Here is a 5,888-nt window from a genome sequence, read left to right on the forward strand (position 1 = left end):
ATACAATTTAAAGTTTGTTACTGGTCTCACAACCTGTGTTTGACGTTTTTACGTTGTCATGATGTAAAGCACTTTGAACCGCCTTGCTGCTGAAATGTGCTACACAAATAAACTTGATTTGACTTGACTTGACTTAAGAACCAGAGTAGAGTGATTGGAACAACTTATTTGGATTATTTGGATGGATGAGTGAATACTTTAGGCAATACTGTGTATAATCTCGCTGTTCTAGCAGTATTTTTCACTGCGTCACCATAACGTCTGGATCTGAATCTTTGTTGACAGACCTAAGGAAGATTAAACTTGCATTTTAATCAAGTCCAAGAAGAGAACAGGAGTTACATAACCTGGGTTATGTCCTTACCAGTCAGTCTGCTGTTTGTTTTTTTGTTTGTTTGTTTTTTAGATGAAAATATGCAACCATATCATCAACATACACCCAGCAGGTTACATCATGAGGATAAACTTTACATGTCTTTATTATATAAAATGAAATTACGGTGATAGACCTTAATGTAAAACTCTGAGGTGCACCAAGATGCTGTTGTATGCCATAATGTATAATACAATGCCTATTCAAGCATGAGTTTATCCGTTCCATTGCAACATTAGAAAAATAATCTGGATTACTTGGCTATTATACTGATGGGTCAGTAATTACTCCAGCCAGTTCCTCCCCTAGATCTTCATTTTGACATAGTTGCTGCAGTTTTCCAATCTTTGGGAAATTGTGCCTCTTTAATTTACCAATTGGTAATTTGTAAAAGAGATTACACAATTACATTGTTAGGAGTTTTAAGAAACGATACCCATCCCATTTAGATTAGGACGGTTTTCCATTGGCACTTAAGGGAAAAGATATAATGCAAATATCTGGATATTGTTGTCAACTAGTCTGGCTTGCTGCTGCACTTCACAATGACATAGATGAGTTGGGCTGAATGGCTTGGAGTAGGATTAGGGTTGACATTTGAATAATTAATTCTTTGGGAGTCTAAACACAGAGGAGCACTGTGTTGCACATACTCATAGGTAATATTAGAAAAATACTGAATCATCTACAAGTCTACAAGCACCTCAGGAAATAAAAACAAAGTATTGGTGCACGCACCTGAAGTTAGCTTGGTCCAAAATGCATTTGCATGCATTCATCAGTGTGTGGCTGCAGGAAAACCTCCATGCAAAACTAGTCCGTCCACACCCAAAACACATTCAAATAACCATTTTTACACAGTTTAATGCTCAGAGTAAAACTCTAAAGGCTAAGGATCTGGGTTTGTTCCGTGTAAGAGCTGCATGGTGTGTATGGTAATATTTCATCCATATGGTTACTGTTTGACTGCACTGTAAACCCAAAGCATAGATGACACAAACTGCCCCTCTTCATGTTTAGTCCTTTGTCTAAATATGTCCTCAGACATGTCTGTTTTTTCATCCATTTCCAGTCCAGTCCCACTTTTTCAAAATATTGATATCTTCTCTCCACAGTCCTTCTCATTAGGACTAACTTGTGCATGACTTGCTTACATTAGATTTTTGGATTCTGGGTTTTTGAAGCAGGCCTCAGCTAACCTACAATAACCAGATCTGGCTTGCAGGAGCATTCTTTTGTACTCCCAGCGAGGGGTTGCATTTGTGTCAAGGTGCATGGCTTCAAGTAAACGATACTCCAGCATCATCTGCCTACACATCTGGTACGGTAAGTGGGATGTGCAGTTTGATCTACATGCTGCCACAGAAGGTTTTAACAGGTAAAGCATTTTAATGGAATGAGCCTCACAGCTCAGAGAACCACAGTTGGTTCCACTGCTTCTGAACGGAGACCAGAGACATTCTGATCACATGCCTGTAACAATCCCTGGGTCTTTGGCTCTGGATCTCTTCGTTTGTTCTGGTTCTGTATTATTTTCCTGTTGTTTGGTGCGTTCTTCTCATTTTCAAAATGTTCCTGTTTATCCTGGTTTATCAGTTATTTCATATGCGTGATATTTTTAGGGGTTCCTCGGTTTGCTTATGGTAATCTAATTTCATTCTCCTGTTCTTGTTTTCTAGTGTATCTAGTTGATTTTGTTTCTTATTTATATCTTGTATTGTAATGTTATGCTGGGTTCTGTCTTGTATTTCACTCTCCTAGTATTTAAACCAGGGCTCACTAACACGGTCCCGGTGGGCACCAAATAGACCCAGAGGACCACATGTGATGCCCTGTTCTAAAAAAAAGCCTAATCCAGCAGTGAGCTGCATCTAAAACTTTATTTTATTCTGTTAGTCTTCCTGTTTATTCCCACTTTAATTTATATAGATTTAAAAACAACAACGTCTATAGCAAAGCATGACAAATATTTTTATTTTACATAAAGTTAAGGTGAAGCCTGACTCTTCTAGCTCAAAGGTCAGTACTGGTAGACCTTCGTATGACACAACACCAATGAAGTAGCTCTCAGTTTCAAAAAGGCTGGTGACCCCTGATTTAAACCATTTATGGTACAGTACATGTCACGTTACCGGGATCCTCCAGTTGTCAGCCTGCTGTCTCCAGGCCCGTTTGTTCCATGCTCCTGTACGTTTGACACCTTTACCATTTTACACCCTTCGTCCCAGTAGATGCACACATACATGGCGCACATACTTCTAAGATGCAACAGGGAGCTTTATAAAATGTTTTGGGTTTTGTTAAAGTTGAAATCCATGTAAAATGTCTTTTTAGAGACGGCAACATATCTGGCATGATAAGAAACAGCTATCCTTACTCTTGGCAGATGGATTTCGTTCCATCTGCCGAGAGTCAGGTTAAGAAACAGCAGCTTCAGCATCACTTTGATGGAACTGACGTTTTCTAGCTATCTGCGGTCAGAGACAAAAGCTGATTTTTAGAAACAAGTGAAAATAAGTGTCAACCTCTTTAGGTCCATGAAGGAAAGCTGCCGTCAGGAGCAACTCATGCTAACACAACATGGTGAAAGGATCAGGAAGAAGATTGGAGTTTTCATTCCATTGATTACTGATGGGTTTATTCACAGACATAGTGCACTGTGTTGCCATGGATTTATTAGGATACAAACCACCAATAATGCAATGAAATATGTTACCACCACATGCTGTAATACAAATGACAGCCATATTGGATTTCTTAGTCAGAACCGATGGAAAATGACTGATTTACATTTTCTACTCTGACTTCAGAGTTTCTCTAGTAGATGTTTCTAACCTGGTGAGATGTAAAATCTCACTTCCATGGACAAAATGCACTCATTGCATTCACTCATTGTTTTAGCCATGCAGCCACCAAACACCAACACAAACTCCATCTTAAACATCTGAGTATAAAGTCCTCCCTTCTCGGTCCTCCCAGGTTACACATGGCCTGGGTTTGTGTGCCTTCCTGGTCACATCCAGTTCTGGTTTACTGTAATACCACTTGTTGAGCAACTGGTCCACCTTCTCCTGCTTTGTTACCCCGTGAAGTCTCTCCTCTTCATCTTCCCAGCTCTCACTGCCGTTGGTGATGAAGGGCGGATGTGGAAGACGAAGTATGGAGTCTTCTGTCATGTCCTCAAAGAACAGCACCACACATTTCCGGGCAAAGTCACGGGCGTGCAGAACACAGGTTTCATCGAAAGCTTCTGCTCCACATCGAGGTAGTTGCTCCAGTATCGTGTCTGCAAGAAGGTGGCGTGGTCATCGAAAAAGGGCTTGATGAGCCGTCCCATTGCTCCCAGGATGATCAGGAACAGGAGGATGGACCAGCCAATCGCCTAAAGATGTTGTGGAAAGCAAGCAACACAAAGCCAACAGAAGCCACTGGTTAAACACGAAGTCACAGTGAGGAGCTCACAAAGAGCCATTAGTTGGAGCCAGTCATTGTCATGGTGTTTGTGGATTGGTGTGTGTGCAAACAGGAGGCTGTTCCACTCCCTGAGGAATGACCCAAGCACTGCTCAGTCTCGGGTCACTATTTTCTCCTGCTTTCTTAGTAAAAGGTGCTGTGGGCTCGTTTCCTCTGCCTCATTCTTAAGTTTGTTAATGAGGGGAATTGATATTAAATTTAATTTTAGTTGCCGGATCTGTCAAAAACTATTTTACACCCTTAAATGTTTCTTGTTTTTGTTTTGTCTTATTTAAATGTAACGCTGGAGATAGGCACCAGCAACCCCCGCGACCCCATGAGGGATAAAGCGGTTCGGAAAATGGATGGATGGATTATTTAAATGTTTCATATCATCAAGCAAATGTTAACGTGAGACTTACATAACCTGAGTGAAAAGAAAAAGTTGATTTTTTTATTTAATACTAGGGAAAAGCCATTCAAAGCCTTAGAATGTCAATGACTTTGCTTCTCATCTGTTTTTGAGCCTGCTCAAATCAAGGCGTCATGAGTTGCTTTTTGAGATCTTTCACCCCACTTCATGTTGTCAGATAGGTGCAGTTAAGTCGTTTCCTTATTGTCCAGGTCTAGAGGTCCAAGTATGCTAGTAAAACAGAACTCACGTCTCCAAAAAATTTGATCAATCGCAGCTAAGTTATGATTTGACAAGGGGTGTGATTACTTTTTCACATAGGGTCAAGTTCTTGGATAACATTTCTTCTCTTAATAAATAAAACCATCGATTGAAACGAAACATCCATCTGTTATCTATACCCCCTTGTTGTTCAAGGTTCTCGGGGGAGCTGGTGCTTATCGCCTGCAGTCATTGGGCGAAAGGCGGGGGTACACCCTGGACAGGTCGTCATTCCATCACAGGGCAGCACAGAGACACCCAGGAGAGAGAACGACATACGTACACACTCACAAGAGAGACCAATCAACCATACAGTCATGTTTTTGGACTGGGGGAGGAAGCCGGGGCCCCCATAGAGAACCCACACATGCACAGGGAGACCATGCAGAAACAGACCAGGTAGGGATTCAAACCCAGGACATTGTAGCTTCAAGGCAACAATCTACTCACTGGGGAACCTAGAATTTTGTGTTTATTCAAGTTATCTTTGTCTGCTCTTCACGCTTGTTTAATGATCATAAACATTTAAATGAGACAAAAAAGAAAGAAAAAAACAAATAAAGAATTAATCTGTATGGAGACAAATAGATTTTCTCAAAATCATATGTTGGGCAGGAATTATGCATTAATAGTTTTAAAGTCAATTTCAAAGCATCGCCTGACCAGATGTAGAGAGTGAGCGAAAAAGTGTTAAAAGAAGTGTTTTTTAACTGAGCCTACCTGAGAATAACAGCGAACATATCGGGAGACTGCTTTGCGGAAAGAGCTGTTCCGGGAAATAACATCCTCTTTGCAGGGCACCTTGGCCATGATTTAATTATATCCAGACCTGTGTTGTTGGGCACACCTAAGAAAACATGTGACGTTATACAACAGGGATAGTGTCCAAGTAACTGTACAGCCTGAAGGGAGATATCTTTTGGGTTCCTGTTTACCTGAGAAAAGCCCAGGGTCTACAGTTGCGCTGAAAGCACAGATGAAATTTTGCCATCCAACAAAAGTGACCAGAATCCAGACCATCGGAGCGAGCAGGGCCCTCTGGAGCATGGCAGAAAAACAGGTATCTGCCGGAAGATGTTGGAACTATTATTGCTGGAAGTGAACCCCTTTCGTTGATTAAATATACATTCAGTGTAAAGAACATGGTCAGAACTGTGTTCTGTCTAAATGGTGGGGAAAATTAAATTGAATGAAATTAAGAAATGACAGCTTTTTCTCTATGTTTACAAAATTTGGTAACAATGGGATGGAAATTACAGGTGGATCTCAATAGGTTGTATCTGCATTGTTGATTCCAATGTCTCTTTTTCCTCTTAACACCCCATAGTTTTTTCTATGGGGTTTGGTCAGTCCAGTTTGCTGGTGTTACCATGGTGATCAAAACAGGTA

At 40.8% G+C, this 5,888-nt stretch overlaps 1 pseudogene; it reads right to left on the reverse strand.

Moving 5' to 3' along the window:
- Window positions 1-3,301: 3,301 nt before the first annotated feature.
- The window catches only part of LOC118560030, a 3,212-nt pseudogene continuing 625 nt past the window's right edge, over window positions 3,302-5,888 (reverse strand).

This window comes from Fundulus heteroclitus, unplaced genomic scaffold (assembly GCF_011125445.2).
Source record: "Fundulus heteroclitus isolate FHET01 unplaced genomic scaffold, MU-UCD_Fhet_4.1 scaffold_37, whole genome shotgun sequence".
In the NCBI taxonomy this organism is placed as follows: Eukaryota; Metazoa; Chordata; class Actinopteri; order Cyprinodontiformes; family Fundulidae; genus Fundulus; species Fundulus heteroclitus.